This window comes from Loxodonta africana, chromosome 15 (assembly GCF_030014295.1).
Source record: "Loxodonta africana isolate mLoxAfr1 chromosome 15, mLoxAfr1.hap2, whole genome shotgun sequence".
Lineage (NCBI taxonomy): Eukaryota > Metazoa > Chordata > Mammalia > Proboscidea > Elephantidae > Loxodonta > Loxodonta africana.
The window spans coordinates 39,523,522-39,541,579 of record NC_087356.1 but is presented as its reverse complement, the minus strand read 5'-3'; positions in this window follow the sequence as shown (position 1 = coordinate 39,541,579).

Genomic DNA, 18,058 nt, shown 5'->3' with positions numbered 1-18,058 from the left:
TAAGTGTTCCAGTCTCTCCACAACCTCTCCAACATTTATTATATTGTGTTTTCTGGATTAATACCAGCCTTGTTGGAGTGAAATGGAATCTCATTGTAGTTTTGATTTGCATTTCTCTAATGGCTAATGATCAGGAGCATTTCCTCATGTATCTGTTAGCTACCTGAATGTCTTCTTTGGTCAAGTTTCTGTTCATATCCTTTGCCCATTTTTTATTTGGATTATTTGTCTTTTTGTAGTTGATTTCGAAGTATCATGTGGATTTTAGAGATCAGCCTGAAATATCTTAGCTAAAAACTTTTTCCCAGTCTGTAGGTAATCTTTTCACTCTTTTGGCAAAGTCTTTGGATGAGCTTAGGTGTTTGATTTTTAGGAGCTCCCAGTTATCCAGTTTCTCTTCTGAAGTTTGTGCATTGTTAGTAATGTTTCGTATACTGTTTATACCATGTATTAGGGCTCCTAGCGTTGCCCCTATTTTTTCTTCCATGATCTTTATTATTTTATATTTAGGTCTTTGATCCATTTTCAGTTAGATTTTGTGCATGATGTGAGGTATGGCTCTTGTTTCATTTTTTTGCAGATGGATATCCAGTTATGTCAGCACCATTTATTAAAAAGATTGTCTTTTCCCCATTTAACTGACTTTGGGATTTTGTCAAATAGCAGCTGCTTATATGTGGATGGGTTTACATCTGGATTCTCAATTCTGTTCCATTGGTCTATGTACCTGTTTTGACTACTGTGGTGGTATAATAGGTTCTAAAATCAGGTAGAGTGAGGCCTCCCACTTTGTTCTTTTTCAGTAATGCTTTCCTTATCCAGGGCCTCTTTGCCTCCCATATGTAGTTGGTGATTTGTTTCTCCATATCATTAAAAAGTGTCGCTGGAATTTGGATTGGAATTGCATTGTATGTATAGATGGCTTTTGGTAGAATAGACATTTTTATAATGTTAGATCTTCCTATCCATGAGCAAGGTATGTTTTTCCACTTGTGTAGGTCTCTTTCGGTTTCTTGCAGTAGTATCTTGTAGTTTTCTTTGTATAGGTTTTTTACATCTCTGGTAAGATTTATTCCTAAGTATTTTATCTTTTTGCTGGCTACTGCAAATGGTATTGATTTGGTGATTTCCTCTTCAATGTTCTTTTTGTTGGTGTAGAGGAATCCAACTGATTTTTGTATGTTTATCTTGTATCCTGATATCCTGCTGAACTCTTCTATTAGTTTCAGTAGTTTTCTTGAGGATTCTTTAGGGCTTTCCGTGTATAAGATCATGTCATCTGCAAATAGAGATACTTTTACTTCTTCCTTACCAATCTGGATGCGCTTTATTTGTTTATCTAGCCTAACTGCTCTGGCTAGGACCAGAGTGGTGGTAAAGGGCATCCTTGTCTGGTTCCCTTTCTCAAAGGGAATGGTTTCAGTCTCCATTTAGGATGGTGTTGGCTGTTTGCTTTGTATAAATGCACTTTATTATGTTGAGGAATTTTCCTTCTATTCCTATTCTGCTGAGAGTTTTTATCATGAATGCGTGTTGAACTTTGTCAAATGCCTTTTCTGTACCAATTGATAAGATCATGTGGTTCTTGTCTTTTGTTTTATTTATAGATGGATTACATTAATTGTTTTTCTAATGTTGAACCATCCTTGAATAAAAATACCTGGTATGAATCCCACTTGGTCATGGGGCATTATTTTTTTGATATGTTGTTGAATTCTATTGGCTAGAATTTTGTTGAGGATTTTCATATCTAAGTTCATGAGGGATATAGGTTTGTGATTTTCTTTTTTTGTGGTTTGTTTACCTGGTTTTGGTATCAGGGATATGCTGGCTTCATAGAATGAGTTTGGGAGTATTCTGTCCTTTTCTATGCTCTGAAATACCTTTAGTAGTAGTGGTGTAATCTCTTCTCTGAAAGTCTGGTAGAACTCTTCAGTGAAGCCATGCAGGCCATGTTGGAAGTTTTTAATTACCTTTTTGATCTTTTGTTATGGGCTTATTTAGTTTTTCTACCTCTGTTTGTATGGCACTGGGGTGGTTTTACCTCTGTTTGTATTAGTCTAGGTAAGTAATGTGTTTCTAGGCGTTCATCCATTTCTTCTAGGTTTTCAAATTTGTTAGAGTACAATCTTTTGTAGAAATCTGATATGATTCTTTTAATATCAGTTGGGTCTGTTGTGATATCATCCATCACATTTGTTATTCAGGTTATTTGCTTCCTCTACTGTTTTTCTTTTGTCAGTTCGGCCAATGTTATATCAATGTTGCTAATTTTTTCAAAGAACCAGCTTTTGGTCTTGTTAACTCTTTCAATTATTTTTCTGTTCTCTATTTCATGTAATTATGCTGTAATTTTTATTATTTGCTTTCTTCTGGTGCCTGAGGTTTTTTTTATTGTTGTTGTTGCTCTCCTATTTGTTCAAGTTTAGGAATAACTTGATTTTTGCCCTTTCTTCTTTTTGGATGTGTGCATTTATTGATATAAATTGACCTCTGAGCACTGCTTTCACTGTTCTGATAGGAAGTATTTTCATTCTTGTTGGATTCAATGAATTTCTTTATTCCATCCTTAATGTCTTCTATAACCCAGTCATTTTTAAGCAGGGTATTGTTGAGTATCCAACTGTTTGATTTCTTTTCCCTGCTTTTTCTGTTACTGATTTCTACTTTTATGGCCTTATGGTCAGAAAAGATGCTTTGTAATATTTCGATGTTTTGGATTCTGCTAAGGCTTGCTTTATGACCTAACATGTGGTCTTTTCTAATGTTCCATGCGCACTAGAAAAGAAAGCATACTTGGCTGCTGTTGGGTGGAGTGTTCTCTATGTGTCTACGAGTTCAAGGTGGTTGGTTGTGGCATTTTGATCTTCTGTGTCTTTACTGTGCTTCTTTCTGGATGTTCTGTCCTTCATCGAGGGGTGTTGAAGTCTCCTACTATAATTGTGGAGCTGCCTATTTCACTTTTCAATGCTGTTAGAGTTTCTTTTATGTATTTTGCGGCCCTGTCATTGGGTACAAAAATATGTAATATGGTTATATCCTCCTGGCATATTGTCCCTTTAATCATTATATAGTGTCCTTCCTTATCCTTTGTGGTGGATTTAACTTTAAAGTCTATTTTGTCAAAAATTAATATTGCCACTTGCTGTTTTTTGACTGTTGTTTGCTTGATATATTTTTTTCTATCCCTTGAGTTTTAGTCTGTTTGTGTCTCTAAGTCTAAGATGTGTCTCTTGCAGCCAGCTGATAGACGGATTGTGTTTTTTAATCCATTCTGCCACTCTCTGTCTCTTTATTGGTGCATTTAGGCCATCTACATTCAGTGTAATTATGGATAGGTATGAGTTTAGTGCTGTCATTTTGATGTCTTTTTTTTGTGTGTGTTGTTGACAGTTTCTTTTTCCCACTTAATTGTGCTGAGCAATTTATCTTTATGTATTGTCTTTTCCTCTTATTCACTGGTATTGATTTTGTTTCTGCTAAGTCTCCATTTTTTTTTTTTTTTTTTTGTATTTTATTTTGATGAGTAGGATTTTTAGTCTCCTTTGTGGATACCTTAATATTTACCCATATTTTTCTAAGTTTAAACCTAAATCTCCTTGTCTTCTTTTCCAGATGAAAGATCTATGACTACATGTGTTAGTCCCCCTTTGTTGTTTTAATGTTGTCTTCTTTTACACAACTTCTTTGACATCACTGTTTTCCTGTTTTGAGTGTTTTTTTGTCTTTATTTATCTTTGTGATTTCCCTATCTGTATTGACATCTGGTTGCTCTGTCCTGTGCTCTAGTCTTGGGTTGGTACCTGATATTATCGATTTTCTAACCAGAGAACTCCCTTTAGTATTTCTTGTAGTTTTGGTTTGGTTTTCACGAATTTCCTAAACTTCTGTTTATCTGGAAATGTCCTAATTTCACCTTCATGTTTGAGAGACAGTTTTGATAGATATATGATTCTTGGCTGGCAATTTTTTTTTTTCCTTCAATTCTTTGTGTAAGTCATCTATTGCCTTCTTGTCTGCATGGTTTCTGCTGAGTAGTATGAGCTTATTCTTATTGACTTTTCTTTGTAGGTCACTTTTTGTTTATCCCTAGCTGCTCTTAAAATTCTGTCTTTGTCTTTGGTTTTGGCAAGTTTGATTATAATGTCTTGGTGACTTTCTTATGAGATCTACCTTATGTGGAGTTCGATGAGCATCTTGGATAGATATATTTTCATCTTTCACGATATCAGGGAATTTTTCTGCCAATAAATCTTCAACAATTCTCTCTGTATTTTCTGTTATCCCTCTCTGTTCTGGAACTCCAATCACTCATAGGTTATTTCTCTTGATAGAATCCCACATGATTCTTACAGTTTCTTCATTTTTTTAAAATTCTTTTATTTGATTTTTCTTCATATATTGATGTCAAGTGTTTTATCTCCAATCTCGTTAATTCTGTCTTCCACTTCCACAATTCTGCTCCTCTGACTTTCTATTGAGTTGTCTAATTCTGCAATTTTTTGTTAATCTTCTGAATTTCTGATTGCTGTCTCTCTATGGATTCTTGCAGCTTATTAAATTTTTCATTATGTTCCTGAATAACCTTTTTAATTTCTTCAACTGCTTTATCTGTGTGTTCTTTGGCTTGTTCTGCGTACTGCCTGGTCTCATTCCTGATGTCTTGAAGGGTTCTGTATATCAATCTTTTTTATTCCACATCAGGTGATTCCAGGAAGACACCTTCATTTGGAATATCCCTTGATTCTTTGTTTTGAGAGCTTGTTGAAGTGACCATGGTCTGCTTCTTTATGTGATTTGATATTGACTTTTGTCTCTGAGCCATCTATAATTTACTGTTTTAGTTTATTTTATGTTTTCTTACTGTACCCTTGTTTCTTGCTTTGTTTTGGTTTGATGTGCCCAAATAGGTTGCTTTAGTGAGCTAGCTTGACTATTTTCACCTTTGAAGTTCCAACGTCCTGTCACCAGATGGCTAGAGCTGTTAAATCAGGTATATGAGCCTAGGGTTCCATTTGCTTTTCTTGTATGGATTCAGCTCAGGTGTCCAGGTAGTTGGTTATCAAGTGTGTGTTACAGGCTCTGTCCTACAGTCTTAGAGGGGCAGGGGTGATTGGTGTAGATACAGGTATCTGGTTGCATCAGGTAGTCACATTTTGTACAAGGCAGGTGGCTGACAACCAACCCCTGAGTGTCTGTGAGGAAAGCATGTCCCTGTTCCCTAGAGCACACAAATGGGTGGGTTCTGCAGGTGGACCATGGGCACTCAATGCTTTTGGTTGTATAGGACTGGGAGGTACCAGTTATCCTTGGACCCCTGTCACAGTTTGCTGGGTGATGTGGTTGGAGTCACCAGTCCTTAGGTCCCTGATGTGGTTTGGTGGAAAAAAAAACTGTTTAATAGGCTAAGTGGTGTGAAACTTCAAGCACCCACCTCTCCAATGCAGAGCTGAAACAGTTGCAGTCTCCCAGCAAGGGCCTATTCTTCTGAAATAGGCCCACTGAGCTCCATGCAGGGTGAAAAGTTATCCAAAGTCCACAGATCTTTTATGCCTGGACAGGAGCTGCTTCTCTCCTGAGCTCCACAGGTTAGTTGAGCTGGCAGATTATCTTTTCCCCCAATTGTGAATTTATTCCTTCTCCAAAAAAAAAAAAAGTAAATCGACAGCCACTGAAGCCAGCTTGGAGGATCAGGGTGCTGTAAAATATATGCAAATACTTAGCTTTTGCCAAGAGCGCTGTTCTTTGATTCTGGAGGTGTGAGTGGGCGGTGAGGCTCACTGTCTCCCCCTGAGGAAACCATGTCTGGAATGCTACTGCCAACCCTCAGCAGTCACTCCCGGGAATTATGCCTGAGGGTTCCCTGCGATTCAGATCTGGCAACTCCTCTCTACTTCTGAACTGTCTCTCCCTCCCCCTGCCTCATAGGGTCTAAGAAGAGGCTCGTGGATTTGAACTGCCAATTTTTTTATTAACAACCAGGCTCTTAAGCACTAAGCCACTAGGGCTGCATTCATTGTATAATATGTATTCATATCTATATATACACATATAGATATCTTTCAAACTGGTTATAATATTTGCTTGGTTCTCTCATTAAAGAGAATAAAATTTTTAACATATGTCCATTTTTATACTTATGTGAGTATCATTACTTTATGTTTTCAGAAAATCTTTTAAAACATCTCAGTTATTAGCAATAGAACAGGATTTTGAAAACTTATTTGTCTGGTTTCTAAATCCAACCTTTTTGGGTGCTAAATGTTGTCTTTATTCCCAAGAATCCAGAGGATTAGGGAGAAAGTTACTTGTGCTCTTACTAGACAGAGATGAAACTAAAAGTTTGAGAGAACAATTCCTTTAGAGAGGCAACATGGTTGCTTAAATGGTGTATTTAGTCCAAGATCTCTAGTATTTGAACTCCTTGTTTGTTAAGTCATTTTCCACCAAATAATTGAACTGGGATGAAGTTTTCCCACGGAGGGGAAAATGGGCAAAACTTTAAGTGCCACTGAAAAGTAAAGAGAAGAAATAGCAAGACGACTTTCAAAGAGACGAAGCAATTGAAGAGAATGAAGCATGATGAACACCAGCCAGAGGATTTGAGGGGCCACGGTGAAGAGACTTGATTAGCTAGCTCAGGGAAGAGAGAAATCAATAGGAAAGGTAAGCTCTTTGAATTTATGAATCAGGTGAAGCCAAGTTCAAAATGGACCAGGAATTACCTTTTTTTAAGCCTCATGCATACTATTTTCAGACAGTTTTAGAGAAAAATCCTCCTTGCTTAGTCACCAAGAAACTCATAAGTGTCCACTTTCTAAGATAAAACCAGCTTGGAAATAAAATGTAAAATAAAGTAAAATCCTAAAAACCAGACTTCTAGACATGTTCAAATTTTTATTAAGCTCTGTACTGATAAGCTGGTCTAAAAGATAGTTAGTACCATAAAGGTGAATCAGTTGTATAGTAATCAAATAAAAGAAGAAAGCAAGGTCAAGGACAATTAAGGGGAATTGATTCCAGTGGTTTTATTCTGCTAAGGAAAAGATTAGACAAAGAGGGTCTCCAAAAAAAAAATCCTTATTTACTGATTTTTTTACATTTTGACTATTGCAAGAGCTAATCTGACAGAGGTTTACTGTTCATTCTATTACCACAAGTATCACAATGGCAAATTGAACCAAATATCTAGATAAATGTTTGAAAAGTGATTAGCAGAAAGGCTTAATCATGGAATATTGAAATTATCCACAAAATAAATTGTCTTTGTAAGAATAAGAGGAGCTTAGAAATGGTATAACACTATTTTGGATATGGATGTCCTAACATATACCTGAACAATGTTCAGGATAATTATCAAATTAACTTTTTGATTTTATGCTTGTATATATTACCTCCTAACATATTTTGAAACACTTATGCCCATACAGTTTTATAACTTGCAAATATTTTAAGACCAGTTTTGATAAGAGTCAAAAATGCTTGGAGAATTGGTTTGCATGCATTTTATTTTTCAAGATGAACAATGCCAGTGACCATGGAAAGAAGAGCTAATTATTGGTGCTTTGTCTTCTTTCACCAATTCGTACTTAGGAGTATATTTCAGGGTGACTTTTAGACTCCTGTATATTTAATACTCACATGTAATAAAATTGTGTAGTTTTTAGTTGTCCTCAATTCCAATTCATGACGGCCCCATGTGTACACAGTAGAACTGCAGTCCACAGGGTTTTCAAGGCTGGGACCTCACCAGGCCTGTCTTCCCTGTAACCTCTGGGTGGGTTCAAGCGAACAGCTTTTTGGCTAGTAGTGGAGAACTGACCCATTTGTGCCACCCAGGGACCCCTGTAAGAAACTATAACATATTTTAAATAAATATGAACTATCTATAAATGTGTTTTAATATTCGGAGTTCTTCTTATGAAAATACCCTTTATGCAAGGATTGAAAGATGTTATTAATTGAATTGTACCCCCCCAAAAATATGTACTGTAAATCCGAATCCCTAAACTTGTGGTTGTAATCCCATCTGGGAATAGTGTTTTCTTTGTTATGTTAATGAGGCACTATTAGTATAGATTGTGTCTTAAATCAACCTCATGTGAGAGATATAAGAGCAGGTTAAGCAAGCAAGCAAGTAAGCACAAATGGAGAGGAAGTTACCTACCACTTGATCACAAAGAATCTAGGGATAGAAGCTGAAAAGAGACAAAAACTTCCCCCCAGAGTGGACAAAAGAAGAGAGAGAGCCTTTTCCTAGAGCCCTCACCCTGAATTCAAACTTCTAGCCTTCGAAATGATAAGAAAATAAATTTCTTTTTATTAAAGCCACTCATTTGTGGTATTTTGTTATAGCAGCACTAGATAACCAACACAAAAGATAATCTTCAACTTTTGAAAAAAGAATTTCCTCAGCAAAGCTTTGAAACACATTTCAATGAAATTGCTGGAGCACAATATTCATGTAGAAAATTTCCAATGTTAGTATGATTTTATTAGTTCATTCATTAATTTATTCACATGATCAACAGACTTGTGTTGAGGACTCACTGTGCATCAGGCTCTATACTCTGGATTGTAGATGCAACACTAAATGAAACAGAGAGCTGCCAGTAGGTCTCCATTCTCTAATAATGTTTGCTATCATAGGAAATGCAGATATCAAGTTATGCACTTAGTTCTTGTTTTTGTTTTATAGTGATATAAAAGAGAGATAAGAGGTGAAATAGGGAAGAGATGACATTATCTGGTATTTGTAACTGGAAGGTAACTTTCTACATTATTTTTAAAGCATTTTAAATCATTGCTATGTTTGATTTAAAAATATTAATGGGAGATTCATGGCTTTTTTATTTCAAATGTATTTCAATTATGCTCTCTGTTTATAATGAGCGTCATCTCTAGAAAATAAAAATACAAATCTGAATTGAGACAAGTGTGACTATACCTTGGGTCACAAAAATTTGCAGGAAAACATAGGAAGAGTAATTTACATAGATTTCATTTAGAAAATAACATTCAAGATGGGTGCAAATGAAACTCAAATGCTTCTCAGACTAACAAGTACACAATTTTTTTCAAAACCCACACAAAAAAATGCAAATGTCTAAGTAATTCACTAATGCTTAGAAATACGATTATGCATTTGCAAAATTATATCAAATTATTTTAATTTCTTCTGGCAGAATAAACATGACATGAATCCTGAAAGCTCTGGAAAAAGATGTGTTGGATGTGGAAATTCATTTTGAAGGTACATTCATTAAAATATTCACGTCATCAGATCAGATGGATCAGTAAAACAGAATTAAGTTGAGAAACAAGATCTCTTGGCACAAATACTAATTACTTAATTAATAAGTAAGTATATGATGGCGACTTATATCATGTAACAAACTAAATCACAAATGAATCAATGGTGGAATACTGTTGTTGTTAGATGCCCTCGAGTCAGATCCTGTTCATAGCTACCCTATGCACAAAAGAAGAAAACACTGCCGGTCCTGTGCCATCCTCACAATCATTTATGTTTGAACCCATCGTTGCAACCACAGTGTCAATCTTTCTTGTTGAGGGTCTTCCTATTTTTCACTGACCCTCTACCTTACCAAGCACGATGTTCTTCTTCAGGAACTGAGCCCTCCTGTTAACATGATGCCCAAAGTACATCAGACAGTCTCACAATCCTCACTTCCAAGGAGCACACGTACATGCTGTTCGTTGTTGTTGTTAGGTGCTGTGGAGTAGGACTCACAGCAACCCTATGAACAACAGAACAAAACACTGCTCCATCCTGGGTTATCCTTACAATTGATGTTATGCTTGTATCCATTGTTGCAGCCACTGTATAAGTTCATCTCATTGATTGTTTTCCTCTTTTTTGCTAACCCTCCACTTTACCACCCATGATGTCCTTCTCCAGGGACTAGTCTCTCCTGATAATACGTCCAAAGTATGTGAAACAAAGTCGTTCCATCCTTGCTTCTAATGAATATTCAGAGTGTGCTTCCTCCAGGACAGATTTATTTGTTCTTCTGGAAGTCACGTGGTATATTCAATATTCTTCACCCTCACCATAATTAAAAGGTACCAATTCTTCTTCCGTCTTCCTTATTCATTGTCTGGTTTTCACATGCATATGAGGCCATTGAAAATACCATGTCTTGGGTCAGGTGCGCCTTAGTTCTTAAAGTGACATCTTTACTTTTTAACACTTTAAAGAGATCTTTTGCAGCAGATTTGCTAGATGCAACGCATCATTTGATTTCCTGACTGTTGCTGCCGTGGGCGTTGATTGTGTATAGAAGTGAAATGAAATCCTTGGCAGCTTCAGTCTTTTTCCCATTTATCATGATGTTGATTATCGATCCAGTTTTGAGGATTTTACTTTACTTTCTGTTGAAGTGTAATCCATACTGAAGGCTCTAGTCTTTGAACTCCATCAGTAAGTGCTTTAGCAAGCAAGGTTGTGTCATCTGCATAACACAGGCTGTTAATGAGTCTTCCTCCAATCTTGATGCCCCCGTTCTTCATATAGTCTAGCTTCTCAGATTATTTGCTCAGCATACAGATTGAATAAGTGTGGTGAAATGATATGATCCTGATGCACACCTTTCCTGACTTTGAAACATGCAGTATCCCGTTGTTCTGTTCAAACTACTGCCTCTTGGTCTCTGTACAGCTTTTCTCATGAGCACAATTAAGTGTTCTGGAATTCCCATCCTTCCCAATGTTATCCATAATTTGTTATGATACACTCAGTCGAGTGCCTTTGCATACTCAATAAAACACAGGTAAACATCTTTCTTATATTCTCTGTTTTCAGCCAAGATCCATGTGACATCAGTAATGGTATCCTTCTTTCCGTGTCCTCTTCTCAATCTGGCTTGAACTTCTGGTGGTTCCCTATTGATTCACTGCTCCAACTCTTCTTGAATTATCTTCAGCAAAATTTTACCTGTGTGTGATATTGATATTGTTCGATAATTTCCACATTCTATTGAATCACCTTTCTTTGGAAGGGGCCAGTTAGTTGGCCAGGTAGCTATCATCCAAATTTCTTGGCATAGGTGAGTGAGAACCTTCAGCACTACATTGTTTTATTGAAACATCTCAATTGGCATTCCTTCAATTCCTAGGGGCTTGTTATTTGCTAATACTTTCAGTGCAGCTTGGACTTCTTCCTTCAGTACCATGGGTTCTTGATCATACGCTGCCCTCTGAAATGGTTGAATAGCAACCAACTGCTTTTGGTTCAGTGACTCCGTGTATTCTTTTCCTCTTCTTTTGATGCTTCCTGAGCCATTCAGTGTTTTTCCCATAGAAACCTTATTAATATTGCAACTTCAGGCTTGAATTTTTTCTTCAGTTCTCTCTGCTTGAGAAATGCCAATCATGTTCTTCTCTTCTGGTTTTCTAACTCTAGGTCTTTGCACATTTCATCTTAATATTTTACTTTGTCTTCTTGAGCCACCCTTTGAAATCTTCTCTTCAGCTCTTTCACTTCACTATTTCTTTCTTTCCCTTTAGCTACTCTAAGTTCAAGAGCAAGTTTCAGAGTCTCTGCTGACATCCATTTTGGTGTTTTATTTTCTTTCTTATCTCTTTAAGTACTTTTCGCTTTCTTCATGTATGTCCTTGATGTCACCCCACAACTTGTCTGGTATTTTGTCATTAGTGATCTGTGCATCAAATCTGTTCTTGAGATGGTCTCCAAATTCAGGTGGAATATAAACAAGCTCATATTTTGGCTCTTGAGATTCAACTTAAACTTGCATATGAGCAATTGATAGTCTGTTCCACAGCTAGCCCCTTGTTCTGACTGATGACATTAAGTTTTTTCATTGTCTCCTTCCGCGGATGTAGTTGATTTGATTCTTGTGTTTTCCATCTGGTGAGGTTCATGTGTATTGTAGTCATTTATGTTGTTGGAAAAAAGGTATTTGCAATGAAGAAGTCATTGGTCTTCAAAATTCTATCATGCGATCTTCCAGCGTAGTTTGTCAACAAGGCCATATTTTCCAACTACTGATCCCTCTTTGCTTTCAACTTTCTCATTCCAATCACCAGCAATTATCAATGTATCTTGATTGCATGTTTGATGAAATTCAGGATAGATCTTGAGATGTTCTTTTTGGCAATGCATATGAAGCCATTCCTCTTCAATGTGTCATCCCCAGCATGGTAAAGCATATGATTTTCCTATTCAAAATGGCTAATACCAGTCCATTTCAGCTCACTAATGCCTAGGATATCAATGTTTATGCATTCCATTTCATTTTTATTTTCTAATTTTCCTAGATTCATACTTCATACATTCCAGATTCCTTTTATTAATTGATGCTTGCAGCTGTTTCTTCTCATTTTGAATGATGCCACATCAGCAAATGAAGGCCCAGAAGGCTTGACTCCATACGTATTCCTTAGGTTCACTCTACTTTAAGGAGGCAGCTCTTCTTCAGCAATTTTTTGAGTGACTTCTAACTTGAGGGCCTCATTTCCCATCACTATATCAAACAATGCTCTACTGCTTTTCCTAAGGTTTTCACTGGCCAATTTTTTCAGAAGCAGACTGCCAGGTCCTTCTTCCTACTCTGTTTTAGCCTGGAAGCTCAACTAAAACCTGTCCAACATGAGTGACTCTGCTGATATTTGAAGTACTGGTGGCATACCTTCCAGGGTACAACAACATGCAAGCCACCATAGTACGACAAACTGACAGATGTGTAATGTTGGAATAGTGAAGTATAAATTCATATGAGGGTTAGATAAAAATTTTAGCCACTGTTTTTTATAACACTGTGAAAAATAACTTTATTGGCATGATATGTCAAAAAAGTCAAAGCAAAAGACAGATTGCTTATAAAAATATAGTAAATATATATACGACAAAATTGTTAAATTTTAAAAAATCAAGTGAAAAATATGTTATATATAAGGCAGGTGAAAGATAAATTGCCTTAATATATAATTAGCCTTCCATGAATAGCCTTCACAACACTAAGAATAATGCAATTGGCAGTAGAAACAAACACACGTATTAGTGGGCAGTCCCCATACAGAAGACATTGTGTTCTTAGTTACCATCAGGTTGGCTCTGAATCATGGTGATCTTAAGTACAGGAGAGATCAACTGCACAGAACATGTAAAATGTCTTCAGCATCAAGATTAATAAAATAATTACAAATAGAAATGATAATTTTATCATTCTACATAAACTTACTGAGTGACTGACTATATTAGGGTTTGTTTTGGGAGTTTGAAAATAAACAGTTAGATAAATTCCATTATGATAAGGACTAGGGAGATAAAAAAAATGTATCAGAGAATAACTTTGTGTGCATGTAGGTGGGGGTGAAGAATATTCACTACTGATATGGTAATTAGAAAATTCATTTTCAAGGAGATAATATTTGAAATGAAGTTGGAGGGAGAATAATCCTGACAGGGTTAAACAAAGTAAAATATGATAAGATTTTAGAATATTAAAAAAAAAAAAAAGAAGCAGTGTGACTGGGGTGAAGTAAGTGATAAAAGGAGTGGAAGGAAGTGAGGCTGAATCAATAGACAGGTTTCAAGATAAAGGGAAGAGATTTGGGGTTCAGGGAAAGATTTTGGTTTTTATTACTTGTCATGGGAAATTACTGATGGATTTGAGTTTGGAGCAAGGCTGCTTTGTGAATTGTTGCTGTGTGATGGCGCAAAAGTTAAGCAGAAAGATATGTTCACAGTTGAAATATGATGACATTTGCAATCATATGCTGACAGTGGAGCTAAGAGAAATCAGTAGATCCAAAGTTTAGATTAGCACTACGCCACCAGGGTTTCCCTCTGTCATATACAGTTCCTGTAAATTGAAATTGACTCGATGGCACACGACAACACTTGAGGAATTAGATATGGCAGATAGAAGACAGGAGTCAAGGATAACAACAACAACAAAAACCAAACCTGTTGCCATCAAATCAATTCAGACTCATAGTGACCCTATAGACAGAGTAGAACTGCCTCACAGGATTTCCAAGGAACACCTGGTGGACTCGAACTGCCGACCTTTTGGTTAGCAGTCGTAGCTCTTAACCACTACGCCACCAAGTGTCAAGGGTAACTTTTTTTTTTTCCTTGAAGAATTCGGTGGAGGAAAAAAATATACCATGTATTGAGATGATTCTGACTATATCTCTTCCTTTAGTTCTCTGAGTCCTGGGTGTATAGCTCTGTGGCAAAGGACATGAGCTTCTCCTTCAAGTCTCTCATAGTATTGATCTTGGAGGTTGTAAGAGTCATTCTCAAGATAACAGTTTGTCTTTGCAAGTCCCAGTGGTTCTTGTGTGTTCTAGTCTTTCTTGCTATTTCTCATATTCAGCTTTCCTTGCCCACTGCTGGTCTGGCTAACCTGTAGTGACTTTATGTTCAACACCTTGCATAGTTTTCTTCACCATCTCCCCTAATTACATAAAATCTAATCTCTATAACAAATTCCTTATTCTTTGACGCAGTTAAAGATAAGGCAGGTTGGTGGGCTTAGTAAAAAGAAAATGTGTTTCCTGTTTGTTTACTCCTATTTTCTCACTTTCGTGTAAAGCAAGGTCATGAGCTTGGCCTTAGCAGTGGCTGAGAAAATGGGATTTATCACAGAGTAGGCAGCAGATGTAATATGGAAGCATATCAGATTATCTGAGCATATTTGTGGTAATTAATTTAAAACAGTCTGCTGGACTGTGTAATTTTCAACCAGTGATTTTCAGTTACTGAAGAATCAACAAAAAGACAGCTGAGTTATGAATCTCAACTTAACAAAGATTGGTAGTAACCATGTAGATGAGGGTCTCATATGTTGGAATTACTACTCATAATTTGGATAGTGAATTAATAATAACTTTTTGGAGAATATTACCAGTTTACATATACTAATAACTGATTTTCTAGTTTATATTTTCTTAATAAATATCTTAATCTGACTGGGGAAATCAGAGTTTATCGATTTTTGTAATTTCAATTTTCAAAAACCACTTGTACTGGAAAGAGAATTGAACTCTCTAATGAAAAAACATCACGATCCCAGAGTTTATGGAATTTTAGATGACCAGCTGAGGATTTGATTTTTTATATTTAAGATTGACAGCACAGTGCGATAACATAACAAACTGAAAAACAAAATCCTAATGGGTATGCTACTGCAGGTTAGCTTCATCTCCACCGTGTTTACAAGTTGTGTGGCAAATGGCAATTCTTTAATGAGCAGGCTTACGTTTGGAAGATGTTAGAGCAGCATCTCCTACTTTTATATTAATGCTTGAAAACCCCATTTATTTTAATTTCATATTAAAATTTTTTTCTTTTTTTAGATACTACTAAATACTTATTTTATTCCCCCCTTCCTTCTTTTTGTTAGACATTTCCTCTAAGGGACAAAAATATGTTCACTCCAAACCCTTTTGCAATCTAGTGAACACATTCTGGTAAACATGCACCTTAAATAATTCTATACTCAATTTGAAAATGAAATTATTAACACTAACTAGATGCATCATAAAAGCCATTGTGAAATTCCCAAGGACTCCATCTAACTTCTCAGTTAATTTAATTATTTTAATTAGATAATTAGGACACAAATTTAGAGGAGGGCACACAGATGTGTATTGGCTTGAAAGTCAAAGGAAGGAGTTAATGATCAATACATAAATTTGTGCTTATCAATCAAACATTGTGATAAGGAAACTTTTGATCTGTAACTTCAAAGATACGTGAGAATCTCTAAAAAGATTTTAAGTACTTACTTGCATTGGTCATGCTGGACATAGTTCTACAGTTTAAGAGTTACATTGTTTCTTATTTTAAACACTCAAATTTTCATTGATTTTTCTTGACAAAAATTTCTAAAAACATATTTTTATTTTCTGCCCAGGTTATCCTCTGGCTTTGGTCAAAGGAAGGATGAGAAAAAAGCATTAGAAGCTATCAGAATCAATTTTCTTACGAATAAAACAAATAGTTCAAGGTTATTTAATAGAAGAGGAAGACATTATCAATGTTTATTCTGAGCAGTAAGTATTGTCATGAACTTTTATTATTGTTTTACATGATTGAAAAACCAAATGTACAGAAAAATAAAGGCATATCATAACACACACCCATGTACTTATAATCCAAAATTCAAAGCATTTTTAAATGCTTTTTTCACATATGATTCTTATTTTTAGTGTCTTTTGCTTACTTACTTTGGCAGTAGGCTTTATTTTACTATATATAATAGCTGGTCCAGTGTGTTTATAATTGGAATGGTGATAAATAAATCGAAATTCATACTAAATAAGAGATTGTTGGGCAGAGGAGAAGCACACACCTTTATTCTGAGAAAGAATAATGTGTGCCAAGGTGAAATCAGGAAGGAGCCTGGCAGGTTTGGTGAGCAGTGAGAAGTAAAGTGTGAATTACGACACTAAGCCTTGGTTGTGAATGGTGTAAGATTTAGATTCCAAACTAGGATTTTATCCTTATGCAAGTGAAAAACAAACAACAGAGATTAAAATGCTTGGCAGTCAAATTAGAAAAATAAAAATAAATAAACTAAGTTAATAGAACAGAGTCAAATTGTGACAATCACTTTGGAAAATGATTAGTTTCTTAGTTAAGAGATTACCTTGGTGATTAAAGACCCTTTGACACATTTTCACCCTCGAAAACCAATAAATGTCATTAAGAATTGTCTCCTTTTGGTCAAATTGAAATTCAAGGGTGAGTTTATGCAACAAAACTGTGAGGGTTATCCTAATCGTGTTACTTTCAGCCTGACCTCTAACTAACTGACTCATGTTTTCTTCTGGAAAATGAAGTTGTGCTGAATAATTATTTATGTTCTTTTGAGTTTGAAATTGTATTAATACATAAACACCTAAGTACTAAGCATCTCTGGAATTCAGAGGAAGGAGCCCAGCTTGGCTAAGTTTCCCTCATAGACAGATTACAATATAATGTGAATGAATAGCAGCAGATTAAACAGGACATTGTTTCATGATCCAATGTCACCTGAGATTTCACCAGAAGGAAATGTGAAAAGTTGATGTCTTCTGATTATAAATTGCTCTTTTACTAATTTTGTAGGTAATTAGAATTTTTAAATTTTGTAATTAAAAAAAAAAAGTTTGTTTTGTAACTTTGATTTTTTCCCTGTTCTTTTAGATGGAATGACTTTATTTTTCTCTTACCAGAAGACATTTCACTCTCTTACCAGCTATGTATCTTTGACCAAATTCAAGATAGCTTTTAGAGACAGTTTGACTCTGGAAAAATCTTAAAACTGTTTGATGGAACTTTCTGATGTGATGTAGAGCTTTTTGTTTGTTTTTATGTTTTTATTGGCCATTCATCTTTCTTGTTTGGTGAAATGTCTTTCAGGTCTTTTTGCCATGTTTCTCGTAAGCCTTTACAATTTCTTTATATATCTGTGAATGAATTCTTCATCATTTCTCTGAGGCAGATTTCTTTCTTTTCTAGGTTATTTTTTTCCTACCTAAAAGTATGTAACAGTTTCTTTTATTGTTAAAGGACTTAACCAGGATAAGCTTATGTTTGCATATATTCTCACAAAAAGCACAAATCTTATAATGAAAAGTTGATACATTGGACTTGATCTAAATTAAAATCTACTGAACTTCAAAAAACACTATTAAGAAAACAAAACAAACCATAGAGAAAAAATACTTGTAAAAAATGTATCTGCAAAGGAGTGGCATTGAGAGTATACAGAAAAAAGGAAGCTCCAAATTCAATAATATGAAAATGATCAAAGTAGAAAAAAATATGAACACTTTTTCAGAAAAGACAGGTAAGTGACAAGCATGAACATGAAAAGATTCTCAACCTCATTAGTCGGTAAGTAAATGAAAATTAAAAATGACAATGAGATAGGATACCACTAGTATAATGACTAGGAAAGAATATCTTGACAATACCAAGTGCTGACAAGGATGAAGGGCAGCTTGTACCCTCATGCATTCCTGGTGGGGATGCAACATGTGGCAATTACTTTGGAAAATAGTTCACTAGTTTTTTAGT